We start from the raw sequence: 21,846 nt of genomic DNA, 5'->3' as shown, positions 1-21,846 counted from the left end.
TTTTCGGCCAAAAAAAAACCAAGGCTAACCCCTTTGCATTTTTGGTGAAAATTTCGACGACTTTGAAAAGTGCTGCAATTAATTCTTTAGGGCACTATTCCGACGTAATTTTGCGAGAGAAATCGATTGATCGCAGTCCCAATGCGCTGCGAGCAACACCTGTAAAGTTACAGCCGAAAAACTGCAGATTTTCATCGTCATTTCTCAGCTGTTGGTCCTACGCTATTTTTCATGTGTTTTCTGAGTTCCTGGGCGTCGAATTAGTCTAAAAAGCGTCATACCAATCGATTCCAGAACAAAAGATTTTTCGGCCAAAAAAAAACCAAGGCTAACCCCTTTGCATTTTTGGTGAAAATTTCGACGACTTTGAAAAGTGCTGCAATTAATTCTTTAGGGCACTATTCCGACGTAATTTTGCGAGAGAAATCGATTGATCGCAGTCCCAATGCGCTGCGAGCAACACCTGTAAAGTTACAGCCGAAAAACTGCAGATTTTCATCGTCATTTCTCTGCTGTTGGTCCTACGCTATTTTTCATGTGTTTTCTGAGTTCCTGGGCGTCGAATTAGTCTAAAAAGCGTCATACCAATCGGTTCCAGAACAAAAGATTTTTCGGCCAAAAAAAAACCAAGGCTAACCCCTTTGCATTTTTCGTGAAAATTCCGACGACTTTGAAAAGTGCTGCAATTAATTCTTTAGGGCACTATTCCGACGTAATTTCGCGAGAGAAATCGATTGATCGCAGTCCCAATGCGCTGCGAAAAACACCTGTGAAGTTACAGCCAAAAAACTGCAGATTTTCATCGTCATTTCTCTGCTGTTGGTCCTACGCTATTTTTCATGTGTTTTCTGAGTTCCTGGGCGTCGAATTAGTCTAAAAAGCGTCATACCAATCGGTTCCAGAACAAAAGATTTTTCGGCCAAAAAAAAACCAAGGCTAACCCCTTTGCATTTTTCGTGAAAATTCCGACGACTTTGAAAAGTGCTGCAATTAATTCTTTAGGGCACTATTCCGACGTAATTTCGCGAGAGAAATCGATTGATCGCAGTCCCAATGCGCTGCGAAAAACACCTGTGAAGTTACAGCCAAAAAACTGCAGATTTTCATCGTCATTTCTCTGCTGTTGGTCCTAGGCTATTTTTCATGTGTTTTCTGAGTTCCTGGGTGTCGAATTAGTCTAAAAAGCGTCATACCAATCGATTCCAGAACAAAAGATTTTTCGGCCAAAAAAAAACCAAGGCTAACCCCTTTGCATTTTTGGTGAAAATTTCGACGACTTTGAAAAGTGCTGCAATTAATTCTTTAGGGCACTATTCCGACGTAATTTTGCGAGAGAAATCGATTGATCGCAGTCCCAATGCGCTGCGAGCAACACCTGTAAAGTTACAGCCGAAAAACTGCAGATTTTCATCGTCATTTCTCAGCTGTTGGTCCTACGCTATTTTTCATGTGTTTTCTGAGTTCCTGGGCGTCGAATTAGTCTAAAAAGCGTCATACCAATCGATTCCAGAACAAAAGATTTTTCGGCCAAAAAAAAACCAAGGCTAACCCCTTTGCATTTTTGGTGAAAATTTCGACGACTTTGAAAAGTGCTGCAATTATTTCTTGAGGGCACTATTCCGACGTAATTTTGCGAGAGAAATCGATTGATCGCAGTCCCAATGCGCTGCGAGCAACACCTGTAAAGTTACAGCCGAAAAACTGCAGATTTTCATCGTCATTTCTCTGCTGTTGGTCCTAGGCTATTTTTCATGTGTTTTCTGAGTTCCTGGGCGTCGAATTAGTCTAAAAAGCGTCATACCAATCGGTTCCAGAACAAAAGATTTTTCGGCCAAGAAAAAACCAAGGCTAACCCCTTTGCATTTTTCGTGAAAATTCCGACGACTTTGAAAAGTGCTGCAATTAATTCTTTAGGGCACTATTCCGACGTAATTTCGCGAGAGAAATCGATTGATCGCAGTCCCAATGCGCTGCGAAAAACACCTGTGAAGTTACAGCCAAAAAACTGCAGATTTTCATCGTCATTTCTCTGCTGTTGGTCCTAGGCTATTTTTCATGTGTTTTCTGAGTTCCTGGGTGTCGAATTAGTCTAAAAAGCGTCATACCAATCGATTCCAGAACAAAAGATTTTTCGGCCAAAAAAAAACCAAGGCTAACCCCTTTGCATTTTTGGTGAAAATTTCGACGACTTTGAAAAGTGCTGCAATTAATTCTTTAGGGCACTATTCCGACGTAATTTTGCGAGAGAAATCGATTGATCGCAGTCCCAATGCGCTGCGAGCAACACCTGTAAAGTTACAGCCGAAAAACTGCAGATTTTCATCGTCATTTCTCTGCTGTTGGTCCTACGCTATTTTTCATGTGTTTTCTGAGTTCCTGGGCGTCGAATTAGTCTAAAAAGCGTCATACTAATCGATTCCAGAACAAAAGATTTTTCGGCCAAAAAAAAACCAAGGCTAACCCCTTTGCATTTTTGGTGAAAATTCCGACGACTTTGAAAAGTGCTGCAATTAATTCTTTAGAGCACTATTCCGACGTAATTTCGCGAGAGAAATCGATTGATCGCAGTCCCAATGCGCTGCGAAAAACACCTGTGAAGTTACAGCCGAAAAACTGCAGATTTTCATCGTCATTTTTCTGCTGTTGGTCCTAGGCTATGTTTCATGTGTTTTCTGAGTTCCTGGGTGTCGAATTAGTCTAGAAAGCGTCATACCAATCGATTCCAGGACACAAGATTTTTCGGCCAAAAAAAAACCAAGGCTAACCCCTTTGCATTTTTGGTGAAAATTTCGACGACTTTGAAAAGTGCTGCAATTAATTCTTTAGGGCACTATTCCGACGTAATTTTGCGAGAGAAATCGATTGATCGCAGTCCCAATGCGCTGCGAGCAACACCTGTAAAGTTACAGCCGAAAAACTGCAGATTTTCATCGTCATTTCTCTGCTGTTGGTCCTACGCTATTTTTCATGTGTTTTCTGAGTTCCTGGGCGTCGAATTAGTCTAAAAAGCGTCATACTAATCGATTCCAGAACAAAAGATTTTTCGGCCAAAAAAAAACCAAGGCTAACCCCTTTGCATTTTTGGTGAAAATTCCGACGACTTTGAAAAGTGCTGCAATTAATTCTTTAGAGCACTATTCCGACGTAATTTCGCGAGAGAAATCGATTGATCGCAGTCCCAATGCGCTGCGAAAAACACCTGTGAAGTTACAGCCGAAAAACTGCAGATTTTCATCGTCATTTTTCTGCTGTTGGTCCTAGGCTATGTTTCATGTGTTTTCTGAGTTCCTGGGTGTCGAATTAGTCTAGAAAGCGTCATACCAATCGATTCCAGGACACAAGATTTTTCGGCCAAAAAAAAACCAAGGCTAACCCCTTTGCATTTTTGGTGAAAATTTCGACGACTTTGAAAAGTGCTGCAATTAATTCTTTAGGGCACTATTCCGACGTAATTTTGCGAGAGAAATCGATTGATCGCAGTCCCAATGCGCTGCGAGCAACACCTGTAAAGTTACAGCCGAAAAACTGCAGATTTTCATCGTCATTTCTCTGCTGTTGGTCCTACGCTATTTTTCATGTGTTTTCTGAGTTCCTGGGCGTCGAATTAGTCTAAAAAGCGTCATACCAATCGGTTCCAGAACAAAAGATTTTTCGGCCAAAAAAAAACCAAGGCTAACCCCTTTGCATTTTTGGTGAAAATTTCGACGACTTTGAAAAGTGCTGCAATTAATTCTTTAGGGCACTATTCCGACGAAATTTTGCGAGAGAAATCGATTGATCGCAGTCCCAATGCGCTGCGAGCAACACCTGTAAAGTTACAGCCGAAAAACTGCAGATTTTCATCGTCATTTCTCTGCTGTTGGTCCTACGCTATTTTTCATGTGTTTTCTGAGTTCCTGGGCGTCGAATTAGTCTAAAAAGCGTCATACCAATCGATTCCAGAACAAAAGATTTTTCGGCTAAAAAAAAACCAAGGCTAACCCCTTTGCATTTTTGGTGAAAATTTCGACGACTTTGAAAAGTGCTGCAATCAATTCTTTGGGGCACTATTCCGACGTAATTTTGCGAGAGAAATCGATTGATAGCAGTCCCAATGCGCTGCGAGCAACACCTGTAAAGTTACAGCCGAAAAACTGCAGATTTTCATCGTCATTTCTCTGCTGTTGGTCCTACGCTATTTTTCATGTGTTTTCTGAGTTCCTAGGCGTCGAATTAGTCTAAAAAGCGTCATACCAATCGGTTCCACAACAAAAGATTTTTCGGCAAAAAAAAAACCAAGGCTAACCCCTTTGCATTTTTGGTGAAAATTTCGACGACTTTGAAAAGTGCTGCAATCAATTCTTTAGGGCACTATTCCGACGTAATTTTGCGAGAGAAATCGATTGATCGCAGTCCCAATGCGCTGCGAGCAACACCTGTAAAGTTACAGCCGAAAAACTGCAGATTTTCATCGTCATTTCTCTGCTGTTGGTCCTAGGCTATTTTTCATGTGTTTTCTGAGTTCCTGGGCGTCGAATTAGTCTAAAAAGCGTCATACCAATCGATTCCCGAACAAAAGATTTTTCGGCCAAAAAAAAACCAAGGCTAACCCCTTTGCATTTTTGGTGAAAATTTCGACGACTTTGAAAAGTGCTGCAATTAATTCTTTAGGGCACTATTCCGACGTAATTTTGCGAGAGAAATCGATTGATCGCAGTCCCAATGCGCTGCGAGCAACACCTGTAAAGTTACAGCCGAAAAACTGCAGATTTTCATCGTCATTTCTCTGCTGTTGGTCCTACGCTATTTTTCATGTGTTTTCTGAGTCCCTGGGCGTCGAATTAGTCTAGAAAGCGTCATACCAATCGATTCCAGAACAAAAGATTTTTCGGCCGAAAAAAAACCAAGGCTAACCCCTTTGCATTTTTGGTGAAAATTTCGACGACTTTGAAAAGTGCTGCAAATAATTCTTTAGGGCACTATTCCGACGTAATTTTGCGAGAGAAATCGATTGATCGCAGTCCCAATGCGCTGCGAGCAACACCTGTAAAGTTACAGCCGAAAAACTGCAGATTTTCATCGTCATTTCTCTGCTGTTGGTCCTAGGCTATTTTTCATGTGTTTTCTGAGTTCCTGGGCGTCGAATTAGTCTAAAAAGCGTCATACCAATCGATTCCAGAACAAAAGATTTTTCGGCCAAAAAAAAACCAAGGCTAACCCCTTTGCATTTTTGGTGAAAATTTCGACGACTTTGAAAAGTGCTGCAATTAATTCTTTAGGGCACTATTCCGACGTAATTTTGCGAGAGAAATCGATTGATCGCAGTCCCAATGCGCTGCGAGCAACACCTGTAAAGTTACAGCCGAAAAACTGCAGATTTTCATCGTCATTTCTCTGCTGTTGGTCCTACGCTATTTTTCATGTGTTTTCTGAGTTCCTGGGCGTCGAATTAGTCTAAAAAGCGTCATACCAATCGGTTCCAGAACAAAAGATTTTTCGGCCAAAAAAAAACCAAGGCTAACCCCTTTGCATTTTTGGTGAAAATTTCGACGACTTCGAAAAGTGCTGCAATTAATTCTTTAGGGCACTATTCCGACGTAATTTTGCGAGAGAAATCGATTGATCGCAGTCCCAATGCGCTGCGAGCAACACCTGTAAAGTTACAGCCGAAAAACTGCAGATTTTCATCGTCATTTCTCTGCTGTTGGTCCTACGCTATTTTTCATGTGTTTTCTGAGTTCCTGGGCGTCGAATTAGTCTAAAAAGCGTCATACCAATCGATTCCAGAACAAAAGATTTTTCGGCCAAAAAAAAACCAAGGCTAACCCCTTTGCATTTTTGGTGAAAATTTCGACGACTTTGAAAAGTGCTGCAATTAATTCTTTAGGGCACTATTTCGACGTAATTTTGCGAGAGAAATCGATTGATCGCAGTCCCAATGCGCTGCGAGCAACACCTGTGAAGTTACAGCCGAAAAACTGCAGATTTTCATCGTCATTTCTCTGCTGTTGGTCCTACGCTATTTTTCATGTGTTTTCTGAGTTCCTGGGCGTCGAATTAGTCTGAAAAGCGTCATACCAATCGATTCCAGAACAAAAGATTTTTCGGCCAAAAAAAAACCAAGGCTAACCCCTTTGCATTTTTGGTGAAAATTTCGACGACTTTGAAAAGTGCTGCAATCAATTCTTTAGGGCACTATTCCGACGTAATTTTGCGAGAGAAATCGATTGATCGCAGTCACAATGCGCTGCGAGCAACACCTGTAAAGTTACAGCCGAAAAACTGCAGATTTTCATCGTCATTTCTCTGCTGTTGGTCCTAGGCTATTTTTCATGTGTTTTCTGAGTTCCTGGGCGTCGAATTAGTCTAAAAAGCGTCATACCAATCGATTTCAGAACAAAAGATTTTTCGGCCAAAAAAAAACCAAGGCTAACCCCTTTGCATTTTTGGTGAAAATTTCGACGACTTTGAAAAGTGCTGCAATTAATTCCTTAGGGCACTATTCCGACGTAATTTTGCGAGAGAAATCGATTGATCGCAGTCCCAATGCGCTGCGAGCAACACCTGTAAAGTTACAGCCGAAAAACTGCAGATTTTCATCGTCATTTCTCTGCTGTTGGTCCTACGCTATTTTTCATGTGTTTTCTGAGTTCCTGGGCGTCAAATTAGTCTAAAAAGCGTCATACCAATCGATTCCAGAACAAAAGATTTTTCGGCCAAAAAAAAACCAAGGCTAACCCCTTTGCATTTTTGGTGAAAATTTCGACGACTTTGAAAAGTGCTGCAATTAATTCTTTAGGGCACTATTCCGACGTAATTTTGCGAGAGAAATCGATTGATCGCAGTCCCAATGCGCTGCGAGCAACACCTGTAAAGTTACAGCCGAAAAACTGCAGATTTTCATCGTCATTTCTCTGCTGTTGGTCCTACGCTATTTTTTATGTGTTTTCTGAGTTCCTGGGCGTCGAATTAGTCTAAAAAGCGTCATACCAATCGATTCCAGAACAAAAGATTTTTCGGCCAAAAAAAAACCAAGGCTAACCCCTTTGCATTTTTGGTGAAAATTTCGACGACTTTGAAAAGTGCTGCAATTAATTCTTTAGGGCACTATTCTGACGTAATTTTGCGAGAGAAATCGATTGATCGCAGTCCCAATGCGCTGCGAGCAACACCTGTAAAGTTACAGCCGAAAAACTGCAGATTTTCATCGTCATTTCTCTGCTGTTGGTCCTACGCTATTTTTCATGTGTTTTCTGAGTTCCTGGGCGTCGAATTAGTCTAAAGAGCGTCATACCAATCGATTCCAGAACAAAAGATTTTTCGGCCGAAAAAAAACCAAGGCCAACCCCTTTGCATTTTTGGTGAAAATTTCGACGACTTTGAAAAGTGCTGCAAATAATTCTTTAGGGCACTATTCCGACGTAATTTTGCGAGAGAAATCGATTGATCGCAGTCCCAATGCGCTGCGAGCAACACCTGTAAAGTTACAGCCGAAAAACTGCAGATTTTCATCGTCATTTCTCTGCTGTTGGTCCTACGCTATTTTTCATGTGTTTTCTGAGTTCCTGGGCGTCGAATTAGTCTGAAAAGCGTCATACCAATCGATTCCAGAACAAAAGATTTTTCGGCCAAAAAAAAACCAAGGCTAACCCCTTTGCATTTTTGGTGAAAATTTCGACGACTTTGAAAAGAGCTGCAATCAATTCTTTAGGGCACTATTCCGACGTAATTTTGCGAGAGAAATCGATTGATCGCAGTCCCAATGCGCTGCGAGCAACACCTGTAAAGTTACAGCCGAAAAACTGCAGATTTTCATCGTCATTTCTCTGCTGTTGGTCCTGGGCTATTTTTCATGTGTTTTCTGAGTTCCTGGGCGTCGAATTAGTCTAAAAAGCGTCATACCAATCGATTTCAGAACAAAAGATTTTTCGGCCAAAAAAAAACCAAGGCTAACCTCTTTGCATTTCTGGTGAAAATTTCGACGACTTTGAAAAGTGCTGCAATAAATTCCTTAGGGCACTATTCCGACGTAATTTTGCGAGAGGAATCGATTGATCGCAGTCCCAATGCGCTGCGAGCAACACCTGTAAAGTTACAGCCGAAAAACTGCAGATTTTCATCGTCATTTCTCTGCTGTTGGTCCTACGCTATTTTTCATGTGTTTTCTGAGTTCCTGGGCGTCAAATTAGTCTAAAAAGCGTCATACCAATCGATTCCAGAACAAAAGATTTTTCGGCCAAAAAAAAACCAAGGCTAACCCCTTTGCATTTTTGGTGAAAATTTCGACGACTTTGAAAAGTGCTGCAATTAATTCTTTAGGGCACTATTCCGACGTAATTTTGCGAGAGAAATCGATTGATCGCAGTCCCAATGCGCTGCGAGCAACACCTGTAAAGTTACAGCCGAAAAACTGCAGATTTTCATCGTCATTTCTCTGCTGTTGGTCCTACTCTATTTTTTATGTGTTTTCTGAGTTCCTGGGCGTCGAATTAGTCTAAAAAGCGTCATACCAATCGATTCCAGAACAAAAGATTTTTCGGCCAAAAAAAAACCAAGGCTAACCCCTTTGCATTTTTGGTGAAAATTTCGACGACTTTGAAAAGTGCTGCAATTAATTCTTTAAGGCACTATTCCGACGTAATTTTGCGAGAGAAATCGATTGATCGCAGTCCCAATGCGCTGCGAGCAACACCTGTAAAGTTACAGCCGAAAAACTGCAGATTTTCATCGTCATTTCTCTGCTGTTGGTCCTACGCTATTTTTCATGTGTTTTCTGAGTTCCTGGGCGTCGAATTAGTCTGAAAAGCGTCATACCAATCGATTCCAGAACAAAAGATTTTTCGGCCAAAAAAAAACCAAGGCTAACCCCTTTGCATTTTTGGTGAAAATTTCGACGACTTTGAAAAGAGCTGCAATCAATTCTTTAGGGCACTATTCCGACGTAATTTTGCGAGAGAAATCGATTGATCGCAGTCCCAATGCGCTGCGAGCAACACCTGTAAAGTTACAGCCGAAAAACTGCAGATTTTCATCGTCATTTCTCTGCTGTTGGTCCTAGGCTATTTTTCATGTGTTTTCTGAGTTCCTGGGCGTCGAATTAGTCTAAAAAGCGTCATACCAATCGATTTCAGAACAAAAGATTTTTCGGCCAAAAAAAAACCAAGGCTAACCCCTTTGCATTTCTGGTGAAAATTTCGACGACTTTGAAAAGTGCTGCAATAAATTCCTTAGGGCACTATTCCGACGTAATTTTGCGAGAGGAATCGATTGATCGCAGTCCCAATGCGCTGCGAGCAACACCTGTAAAGTTACAGCCGAAAAACTGCAGATTTTCATCGTCATTTCTCTGCTGTTGGTCCTACGCTATTTTTCATGTGTTTTCTGAGTTCCTGGGCGTCAAATTAGTCTAAAAAGCGTCATACCAATCGATTCCAGAACAAAAGATTTTTCGGCCAAAAAAAAACCAAGGCTAACCCCTTTGCATTTTTGGTGAAAATTTCGACGACTTTGAAAAGTGCTGCAATTAATTCTTTAGGGCACTATTCCGACGTAATTTTGCGAGAGAAATCGATTGATCGCAGTCCCAATGCGCTGCGAGCAACACCTGTAAAGTTACAGCCGAAAAACTGCAGATTTTCATCGTCATTTCTCTGCTGTTGGTCCTACTCTATTTTTTATGTGTTTTCTGAGTTCCTGGGCGTCGAATTAGTCTAAAAAGCGTCATACCAATCGATTCCAGAACAAAAGATTTTTCGGCCAAAAAAAAACCAAGGCTAACCCCTTTGCATTTTTGGTGAAAATTTCGACGACTTCGAAAAGTGCTGCAATTAATTCTTTAGGGCACTATTCCGACGTAATTTTGCGAGAGAAATCGATTGATCGCAGTCCCAATGCGCTGCGAGCAACACCTGTAAAGTTACAGCCGAAAAACTGCAGATTTTCATCGTCATTTCTCTGCTGTTGGTCCTACGCTATTTTTCATGTGTTTTCTGAGTTCCTGGGCGTCGAATTAGTCTAAAAAGCGTCATACCAATCGGTTCCAGAACAAAAGATTTTTCGGCCAAAAAAAAACCAAGGCTAACCCCTTTGCATTTTTGGTGAAAATTCCGACGACTTTGAAAAGTGCTGCAATTAATTCTTTAGGGCACTATTCCGACGTAATTTTGCGAGAGAAATCGATTGATCGCAGTCCCAATGCGCTGCGAGCAACACCTGTAAAGTTACAGCCGAAAAACTGCAGATTTTCATCGTCATTTCTCTGCTGTTGGTCCTACGCTATTTTTCATGTGTTTTCTGAGTCCCTGGGCGTCGAATTAGTCTAAAAAGCGTCATACCAATCGATTTCAGAACAAAAGATTTTTCGGCCAAAAAAAAACCAAGGCTAACCCCTTTGCATTTTTGGTGAAAATTTCGACGACTTTGAAAAGTGCTGCAATTAATTCTTTAGGGCACTATTCCGACGTAATTTTGCGAGAGAAATCGATTGATCGCAGTCCCAATGCGCTGCGAGCAACACCTGTAAAGTTACAGCCGAAAAACTGCAGATTTTCATCGTCATTTCTCTGCTGTTGGTCCTACGCTATTTTTCATGTGTTTTCTGAGTTCCTGGGCGTCGAATTAGTCTAAAGAGCGTCATACCAATCGATTCCAGAACAAAAGATTTTTCGGCCAAAAAAAAACCAAGGCTAACCCCTTTGCATTTTTGGTGAAAATTTCGACGACTTTGAAAAGTGCTGCAAATAATTCTTTAGGGCACTATTCCGACGTAATTTTGCGAGAGAAATCGATTGATCGCAGTCCCAATGCGCTGCGAGCAACACCTGTAAAGTTACAGCCGAAAAACTGCAGATTTTCATCGTCATTTCTCTGCTGTTGGTCCTACGCTATTTTTCATGTGTTTTCTGAGTTCCTGGGCGTCGAATTAGTCTAAAAAGCGTCATACCAATCGATTCCAGAACAAAAGATTTTTCGGCCAAAAAAAAACCAAGGCTAACCCCTTTGCATTTTTGGTGAAAATTTCGACGACTTTGAAAAGTGCTGCAATTAATTCTTTAGGGCACTATTTCGACGTAATTTTGCGAGAGAAATCGATTGATCGCAGTCCCAATGCGCTGCGAGCAACACCTGTAAAGTTACAGCCGAAAAACTGCAGATTTTCATCGTCATTTCTCTGCTGTTGGTCCTACGCTATTTTTCATGTGTTTTCTGAGTTCCTGGGCGTCGAATTAGTCTGAAAAGCGTCATACCAATCGATTCCAGAACAAAAGATTTTTCGGCCAAAAAAAAACCAAGGCTAACCCCTTTGCATTTTTGGTGAAAATTTCGACGACTTTGAAAAGTGCTGCAATCAATTCTTTAGGGCACTATTCCGACGTAATTTTGCGAGAGAAATCGATTGATCGCAGTCCCAATGCGCTGCGAGCAACACCTGTAAAGTTACAGCCGAAAAACTGCAGATTTTCATCGTCATTTCTCTGCTGTTGGTCCTAGGCTATTTTTCATGTGTTTTCTGAGTTCCTGGGCGTCGAATTAGTCTAAAAAGCGTCATACCAATCGATTTCAGAACAAAAGATTTTTCGGCCAAAAAAAAACCAAGGCTAACCCCTTTGCATTTTTGGTGAAAATTTCGACGACTTTGAAAAGTGCTGCAATTAATTCCTTAGGGCACTATTCCGACGTAATTTTGCGAGAGAAATCGATTGATCGCAGTCCCAATGCGCTGCGAGCAACACCTGTAAAGTTACAGCCGAAAAACTGCAGATTTTCATCGTCATTTCTCTGCTGTTGGTCCTACGCTATTTTTCATGTGTTTTCTGAGTTCCTGGGCGTCAAATTAGTCTAAAAAGCGTCATACCAATCGATTTCAGAACAAAAGATTTTTCGGCCAAAAAAAAACCAAGGCTAACCCCTTTGCATTTTTGGTGAAAATTTCGACGACTTTGAAAAGTGCTGCAATTAATTCTTTAGGGCACTATTCCGACGTAATTTTGCGAGAGAAATCGATTGATCGCAGTCCCAATGCGCTGCGAGCAACACCTGTAAAGTTACAGCCGAAAAACTGCAGATTTTCATCGTCATTTCTCTGCTGTTGGTCCTACTCTATTTTTTATGTGTTTTCTGAGTTCCTGGGCGTCGAATTAGTCTAAAAAGCGTCATACCAATCGATTCCAGAACAAAAGATTTTTCGGCCAAAAAAAAACCAAGGCTAACCCCTTTGCATTTTTGGTGAAAATTTCGACGACTTTGAAAAGTGCTGCAATTAATTCTTTAGGGCACTATTCCGACGTAATTTTGCGAGAGAAATCGATTGATCGCAGTCCCAATGCGCTGCGAGCAACACCTGTAAAGTTACAGCCGAAAAACTGCAGATTTTCATCGTCATTTCTCTGCTGTTGGTCCTACGCTATTTTTCATGTGTTTTCTGAGTTCCTGGGCGTCGAATTAGTCTAAAGAGCGTCATACCAATCGATTCCAGAACAAAAGATTTTTCGGCCAAAAAAAAACCAAGGCTAACCCCTTTGCATTTTTGGTGAAAATTTCGACGACTTTGAAAAGTGCTGCAATTAATTCTTTAGGGCACTATTCCGACGTTATTTTGCGAGAGAAATCGATTGATCGCAGTCCCAATGCGCTGCGAGCAACACCTGTAAAGTTACAGCCGAAAAACTGCAGATTTTCATCGTCATTTCTCTGCTGTTGGTCCTACGCTATTTTTCATGTGTTTTCTGAGTTCCTGGGCGTCGAATTAGTCTAAAGAGCGTCATACCAATCGATTCCAGAACAAAAGATTTTTCGGCCAAAAAAAAACCAAGGCCAACCCCTTTGCATTTTTGGTGAAAATTTCGACGACTTTGAAAAGTGCTGCAAATAATTCTTTGGGGCACTATTCCGACGTAATTTTGCGAGAGAAATCGATTGATCGCAGTCCCAATGCGCTGCGAGCAACACCTGTAAAGTTACAGCCGAAAAACTGCAGATTTTTATCGTCATTTCTCTGCTGTTGGTCCTACGCTATTTTTCATGTGTTTTCTGAGTTCCTGGGCGTCGAATTAGTCTAAAGAGCGTCATACCAATCGATTCCAGAACAAAAGATTTTTCGGCCAAAAAAAAACCAAAGCCAACCCCTTTGCATTTTTGGTGAAAATTTCGACGACTTTGAAAAGTGCTGCAAATAATTCTTTAGGGCACTATTCCGACGTAATTTTGCGAGAGAAATCGATTGATCGCAGTCCCAATGCGCTGCGAGCAACACCTGTAAAGTTACAGCCGAAAAACTGCAGATTTTCATCGTCATTTCTCTGCTGTTGGTCCTACGCTATTTTTCATGTGTTTTCTGAGTCCCTGGGCGTCGAATTAGTCTAAAAAGCGTCATACCAATCGATTCCAGAACAAAAGATTTTTCGGCCAAAAAAAAACCAAGGCTAACCCCTTTGCATTTTTGGTGAAAATTTCGACGACTTTGAAAAGTGCTGCAATTAATTCTTTAGGGCACTATTCCGACGTAATTTTGCGAGAGAAATCGATTGATCGCAGTCCCAATGCGCTGCGAGCAACACCTGTAAAGTTACAGCCGAAAAACTGCAGATTTTCATCGTCATTTCTCTGCTGTTGGTCCTACGCTATTTTTCATGTGTTTTCTGAGTTCCTGGGCGTCGAATTAGTCTAAAGAGCGTCATACCAATCGATTCCAGAACAAAAGATTTTTCGGCCAAAAAAAAACCAAGGCTAACCCCTTTGCATTTTTGGTGAAAATTTCGACGACTTTGAAAAGTGCTGCAAATAATTCTTTAGGGCACTATTCCGACGTAATTTTGCGAGAGAAATCGATTGATCGCAGTCCCAATGCGCTGCGAGCAACACCTGTAAAGTTACAGCCGAAAAACTGCAGATTTTCATCGTCATTTCTCTGCTGTTGGTCCTAGGCTATTTTTCATGTGTTTTCTGAGTTCCTGGGCGTCGAATTAGTCTAAAAAGCGTCATACCAATCGATTCCAGAACAAAAGATTTTTCGGCCAAAAAAAAACCAAGGCTAACCCCTTTGCATTTTTGGTGAAAATTTCGACGACTTTGAAAAGTGCTGCAATTAATTCTTTAGGGCACTATTCCGACGTAATTTTGCGAGAAAAATCGATTGATCGCAGTCCCAATGCGCTGCGAGCAACACCTGTAAAGTTACAGCCGAAAAACTGCAGATTTTCATCGTCATTTCTCTGCTGTTGGTCCTACGCTATTTTTCATGTGTTTTCTGAGTTCCTGGGCGTCGAATTAGTTTAAAAAGCGTCATACCAATCGGTTCCAGAACAAAAGATTTTTCGGCCAAAAAAAAACCAAGGCTAACCCCTTTGCATTTTTGGTGAAAATTTCGACGACTTTGAAAAGTGCTGCAATTAATTCTTTAGGGCACTATTCCGACGTAATTTTGCGAGAGAAATCGATTGATCGCAGTCCCAATGCGCTGCGAGCAACACCTGTAAAGTTACAGCCGAAAAACTGCAGATTTTCATCGTCATTTCTCTGCTGTTGGTCCTAGGCTATTTTTCATGTGTTTTCTGAGTTCCTGGGCGTCGAATTAGTCTAAAAAGCGTCATACCAATCGATTCCAGAACAAAAGATTTTTCGGCCAAAAAAAAACCAAGGCTAACCCCTTTGCATTTTTGGTGAAAATTTCGACGACTTTGAAAAGTGCTGCAATTAATTCTTTAGGGCACTATTCCGACGTAATTTTGCGAGAAAAATCGATTGATCGCAGTCCCAATGCGCTGCGAGCAACACCTGTAAAGTTACAGCCGAAAAACTGCAGATTTTCATCGTCATTTCTCTGCTGTTGGTCCTACGCTATTTTTCATGTGTTTTCTGAGTTCCTGGGCGTCGAATTAGTCTAAAAAGCGTCATACCAATCGGTTCCAGAACAAAAGATTTTTCGGCCAAAAAAAAACCAAGGCTAACCCCTTTGCATTTTTGGTGAAAATTTCGACGACTTTGAAAAGTGCTGCAAATAATTCTTTAGGGCACTATTCCGACGTAATTTTGCGAGAGAAATCGATTGATCGCAGTCCCAATGCGCTGCGAGCAACACCTGTAAAGTTACAGCCGAAAAACTGCAGATTTTTATCGTCATTTCTCTGCTGTTGGTCCTACGCTATTTTTCATGTGTTTTCTGAGTTCCTGGGCGTCGAATTAGTCTAAAGAGCGTCATACCAATCGATTCCAGAACAAAAGATTTTTCGGCCAAAAAAAAACCAAAGCCAACCCCTTTGCATTTTTGGTGAAAATTTCGACGACTTTGAAAAGTGCTGCAAATAATTCTTTAGGGCACTATTCCGACGTAATTTTGCGAGAGAAATCGATTGATCGCAGTCCCAATGCGCTGCGAGCAACACCTGTAAAGTTACAGCCGAAAAACTGCAGATTTTCATCGTCATTTCTCTGCTGTTGGTCCTACGCTATTTTTCATGTGTTTTCTGAGTCCCTGGGCGTCGAATTAGTCTAAAAAGCGTCATACCAATCGATTCCAGAACAAAAGATTTTTCGGCCAAAAAAAAACCAAGGCTAACCCCTTTGCATTTTTGGTGAAAATTTCGACGACTTTGAAAAGTGCTGCAATTAATTCTTTAGGGCACTATTCCGACGTAATTTTGCGAGAGAAATCGATTGATCGCAGTCCCAATGCGCTGCGAGCAACACCTGTAAAGTTACAGCCGAAAAACTGCAGATTTTCATCGTCATTTCTCTGCTGTTGGTCCTACGCTATTTTTCATGTGTTTTCTGAGTTCCTGGGCGTCGAATTAGTCTAAGAGCGTCATACCAATCGATTCCAGAACAAAAGATTTTTCGGCCAAAAAAAAACCAAGGCTAACCCCTTTGCATTTTTGGTGAAAATTTCGACGACTTTGAAAAGTGCTGCAAATAATTCTTTAGGGCACTATTCCGACGTAATTTTGCGAGAGAAATCGATTGATCGCAGTCCCAATGCGCTGCGAGCAACACCTGTAAAGTTACAGCCGAAAAACTGCAGATTTTCATCGTCATTTCTCTGCTGTTGGTCCTAGGCTATTTTTCATGTGTTTTCTGAGTTCCTGGGCGTCGAATTAGTCTAAAAAGCGTCATACCAATCGATTCCAGAACAAAAGATTTTTCGGCCAAAAAAAAACCAAGGCTAACCCCTTTGCATTTTTGGTGAAAATTTCGACGACTTTGAAAAGTGCTGCAATTAATTCTTTAGGGCACTATTCCGACGTAATTTTGCGAGAAAAATCGATTGATCGCAGTCCCAATGCGCTGCGAGCAACACCTGTAAAGTTACAGCCGAAAAACTGCAGATTTTCATCGTCATTTCTCTGCTGTTGGTCCTACGCTATTTTTCATGTGTTTTCTGAGTTCCTGGGCGTCGAATTAGTTTAAAAAGCGTCATACCAATCGGTTCCAGAACAAAAGATTTTTCGGCCAAAAAAAAACCAAGGCTAACCCCTTTGCATTTTTGGTGAAAATTTCGACGACTTTGAAAAGTGCTGCAATTAATTCTTTAGGGCACTATTCCGACGTAATTTTGCGAGAGAAATCGATTGATCGCAGTCCCAATGCGCTGCGAGCAACACCTGTAAAGTTACAGCCGAAAAACTGCAGATTTTCATCGTCATTTCTCTGCTGTTGGTCCTAGGCTATTTTTCATGTGTTTTCTGAGTTCCTGGGCGTCGAATTAGTCTAAAAAGCGTCATACCAATCGATTCCAGAACAAAAGATTTTTCGGCCAAAAAAAAGCCAAGGCTAACCCCTTTGCATTTTTGGTGAAAATTTCGACGACTTTGAAAAGTGCTGCAATTAATTCTTTAGGGCACTATTCCGACGTAATTTTGCGAGAAAAATCGATTGATCGCAGTCCCAATGCGCTGCGAGCAACACCTGTAAAGTTACAGCCGAAAAACTGCAGATTTTCATCGTCATTTCTCTGCTGTTGGTCCTACGCTATTTTTCATGTGTTTTCTGAGTTCCTGGGCGTCGAATTAGTCTAAAAAGCGTCATACCAATCGGTTCCAGAACAAAAGATTTTTCGGCCAAAAACAAACCAAGGCTAACCCCTTTGCATTTTTGGTGAAAATTTCGACGACTTTGAAAAGTGCTGCAATTAATTCTTTAGGGCACTATTCCGACGTAATTTTGCGAGAGAAATCGATTGATCGCAGTCCCAATGCGCTGCGAGCAACACCTGTAAAGTTACAGCCGAAAAACTGCAGATTTTCATCGTCATTTCTCTGCTGTTGGTCCTACGCTATTTTTCATGTGTTTTCTGAGTTCCTGGGCGTCGAATTAGTCTAAAAAGCGTCATACCAATCGGTTCCAGAACAAAAGATTTTTCGGCCAAAAAAAAACCAAGGCTAACCCCTTTGCATTTTTGGTGAAAATTTCGACGACTTTGAAAAGTGCTGCAATTAATTCTTTAGGGCACTATTCCGACGTAATTTTGCGAGAGAAATCGATTGATCGCAGTCCCAATGCGCTGCGAGCAACACCTGTAAAGTTACAGCCGAAAAACTGCAGATTTTCATCGTCATTTCTCTGCTGTTGGTCCTACGCTATTTTTCATGTGTTTTCTGAGTTCCTGGGCGTCGAATTAGTCTAAAAAGCGTCATACCAATCGGTTCCAGAACAAAAGATTTTTCGGCCAAAAAAAAACCAAGGCTAACCCCTTTGCATTTTTGGTGAAAATTTCGACGACTTTGAAAAGTGCTGCAATTAATTCTTTAGGGCACTATTCCGACGTAATTTTGCGAGAGAAATCGATTGATCGCAGTCCCAATGCGCTGCGAGCAACACCTGTAAAGTTACAGCCGAAAAACTGCAGATTTTCATCGTCATTTCTCTGCTGTTGGTCCTAGGCTATTTTTCATGTGTTTTCTGAGTTCCTGGGCGTCGAATTAGTCTAAAAAGCGTCATACCAATCGGTTCCAGAACAAAAGATTTTTCGGCCAAAAAAAAACCAAGGCTAACCCCTTTGCATTTTTGGTGAAAATTTCGACGACTTTGAAAAGTGCTGCAATTAATTCTTTAGGGCACTATTCCGACGTAATTTTGCGAGAGAAATCGATTGATCGCAGTCCCAATGCGCTGCGAGCAACACCTGTAAAGTTACAGCCGAAAAACTGCAGATTTTCATCGTCATTTCTCTGCTGTTGGTCCTACGCTATTTTTCATGTGTTTTCTGAGTTCCTGGGCGTCGAATTAGTCTAAAAAGCGTCATACCAATCGGTTCCAGAACAAAAGATTTTTCGGCCAAAAAAAAACCAAGGCTAACCCCTTTGCATTTTTGGTGAAAATTTCGACGACTTTGAAAAGTGCTGCAATTAATTCTTTAGGGCACTATTCCGACGTAATTTTGCGAGAGAAATCGATTGATCGCAGTCCCAATGCGCTGCGAGCAACACCTGTAAAGTTACAGCCGAAAAACTGCAGATTTTCATCGTCATTTCTCTGCTGTTGGTCCTAGGCTATTTTTCATGTGTTTTCTGAGTTCCTGGGCGTCGAATTAGTCTAAAAAGCGTCATACCAATCGATTCCAGAACAAAAGATTTTTCGGCCAAAAAAAAACCAAGGCTAACCCCTTTGCATTTTTGGTGAAAATTTCGACGACTTTGAAAAGTGCTGCAATTTATTCTTTAGGGCACTATTCCGACGTAATTTTGCGTGAGAAATCGATTGATCGCAGTCCTAATGCGCTGCGAGCAATGGTTCAACAGTTTTAGCCGAAAAACGAAACACTTAGATTTTTCATGTTTTTGCTGCTGGTCTGTCCTTTGTCATTTCTCTGCTGCTGTTCCCACCCTGTTTTTTGGGATGTTTTCTCAGTTCTGGGGCGTCTAATCAGTCTAGCGAGGGTCATATGAATTGATTCTAAGCCAAAAATGTTAACCTACACAAAAAGTATGGCTAATCCTCTTGTTTTTCCGGTGAGAATCTCGGCGAAATAAAAAACACTAGCTTACAATCCTTCAATGCACTCACCTGACGTAATTTTGCCAGAGAAATCGATCAGACACAATCTCAATACATGTTTTATGCAATGCTTTTTTATTCGTGTTATTTCATTGGGTACAAATTTCAGTGGCATTACATGAATCGTAATTCTTTCCACACAAGGTGATTATAATTTCTTTCGAAGTTAGGTTTGTTGTTCATAGTTATTTCATTTCGCCTTTTGCCTTTGGATTTGCCTTCTTTCCAAGTTTTTCTAGTCCAACGCTTTCTACTCATTTCATCTGAGTATGGAGGCTAATACACATGTGGAAGGGCCTAGCCTCTCGTCTATGGGCAGAGTATGGCGAGCTTTCCCGGGTTTATATATTCTTGCGTGGTCTCTTGCTTCTTTCATGTTGTACTCGGCATGAACGTCAGCTTTGGCAAGATTATACAAGTAATTTTCGGTGGCCCTGGTTGTGAATGGCGTTCCACTTATCATTTTGTACAATCCATTTGAACTGAATTGAATCGGTAACTGTCCGGCTTTATCATGATATCCTTCATCAGCTTTTTATAGCTTCTGTATAAGTTGGTTTTGCTCATTAGAGGGAGGAAACTACCTAGTCTATAGTCTTAGATTGGGAGAATGCAGGCTCTGATCTTATATTTCATTTCCGCGTCTATATTTCTCTTGTATCCTATTATGCCGTTCAGCGAGTTAGCGACGTTCCTGGGTTCATTTATTGAATAGGCGATGTGGTTTCCCAGATTCAAATTTTCATTAAGCGTCACTCACAGGTACTTGATTGTGTTGGTGATAGGGTTACAAGTATTTTCTAGTCGAAGATCTTCTTGGTACTTCCCCCTGCTGGTAAACATGATAGCTCGTTTTCTGGGGATTACATGGAAGCTCTTCGAATGGAATCCCCCCCCCCCCCCCCCCCATTGGAATCCCCTGAAATAGGAGGTGAAACAATAGATATTTGCAGTATTAGCATAGGTAAATCAGGTTACTCGACTTTGAACTTGGATTCCATAACAAGAAAAAATTGATTTCGCGAAGGATTGAGATTTATGTTATTTAAGAATGAATTCAAGAAGGGAATATAAATCTTCGACAGTGAGGATTAGGACAAAGATTTCAAACGAAATATAGAAATTACATGGGATTTCATTATGGGATAAATTCTCATAGTATAGTATGGATGTATATCAAGTCGGGAGAGGTAACTTCACAACTTTGCCGTCGGAACTGGGACTTACTTATTGTCACTCATCATTGTTACTTACTAATAAGTTGACAAGAACAAGCTAAAGCCTTGAATTCAAAAAATTCAGACGTAGTCTACGGTGTACATATGTCATAATACCTATATAGAACTTAGAATTCACGACATGAAGAGAAATCGCACTGGTAATTTCACCATAGCTGGTGTGAAAAATAGTAATTATCCATAATTTTTTAATGTTGCTAGAAAGTTTGACCAGCGATAAAGGTGGTCAATTTGTGTTAACGTCATGAAGTCTGGCTCTTCTGGCCTTCTTACATCCGACAAATATCACTTTATTTACAAAGTTTTCAACTCAGGCTTATACGATTCTTATATACAAGATACGTACAATCTAGAGTGGCGAAAAAACCACTTGTTGAACGATATTACCTAGATTTGAAAAGTTGGTCAAAATACTACGAATACCATCAAATATTACGAATCTATCAGAAATTGGTAAACTCCACTGGTACTTGCAAAGCTAGTATTCAGCTGCATCAACGTCCTCAGATGATTAAAAAGGATAAAATTAAAAGGATCTCGTAGACCAAAGTTACCATATGAATAGAAGTCACCCAATACTGCAACCTGAAAACGCATCAATTCTTACGTATTAAAACTACATATGAAAAGTATAACTAGAGAGAAACTATTTTTAAGTGAACTATCAAAAAAAATGAAAATTCTCAATCTAATGTAAGGAGACGTCCAGAAACAATATAAAAAGATATCAATAATGTTTTTGTGGATCCAAGCAACACAGGGAATTGCCGCAAAGCGCTTCCGCCTGCTTGCAGGCTACTCGATATACTGATTGTTAGGCTGTAAAAGCAGTTGCCGATACTCAGGCGCCTCTATATTCCGCCTGAACTATTTACACAAACCAAGCCCTACTGAAAATTTCTCACTCGTTCCAGACATATCTTGATGATGCAGTACTTTCTTCAGTTTAAAATTTTCGTGTAAAATTAACTTCATCAGAAGTGCATTTCTAAGTTCTAGGACAGTACAATCAATTAGCGTACAACCGGCCGAATCAAAATTTTATCGTAATTTTAAAAACTGAATGACCTGAACGTGATTCGTTTCATAGACACCAATATCAGTGAGATAATCTTCGGAAATGAATCCAGTTCATTTCGTAATTTTTAACTCAAAGTTCTTTTACGAAGAAAACCTAAAAACTACCCAAATAAAGCTTCTGTTCTTTGTAATACAAAGAAAAATCTCTGTTGAACCTTTGTCGCTAATACTACCAGCAGTTTGCCAAAACGAGCAATTCGTAGAGAAAACCAAAAATAGATAATAACTGTCAAACTTCATCGAGAAGACTTTTGAATTTTGCAGAAGACATTTTCTCCGTTTCTATAATTACACAAAATGGAGATAGTTCAGGAGTGTAAATAAACGCAATTGTACTATTTTATGCTTTTCATGTACCATCGAAGAGATGCAACCCCCGCAACGCGTCTCAGCCAGCACTTTTCCTTCCATGCGAGCTGAACTCAAGTACATCCGTAAAATAAGAGCGTTGAAAACCTAACCTTAGATCATACAATATTTGACTCAAATAAACGCAGCTGTTTTGTATCTACCATGATGAAAATTAACGCACCCATACCCCGTGCATGTTAACGTCTCGGAC

The sequence above is a fragment of the Diprion similis genome, chromosome 9, assembly GCF_021155765.1.
Source record: "Diprion similis isolate iyDipSimi1 chromosome 9, iyDipSimi1.1, whole genome shotgun sequence".
Taxonomy (NCBI): Eukaryota; Metazoa; Arthropoda; class Insecta; order Hymenoptera; family Diprionidae; genus Diprion; species Diprion similis.
The sequence above is the reverse complement of the archived record's forward strand: the minus strand, read 5'-3'. Positions refer to the sequence as shown.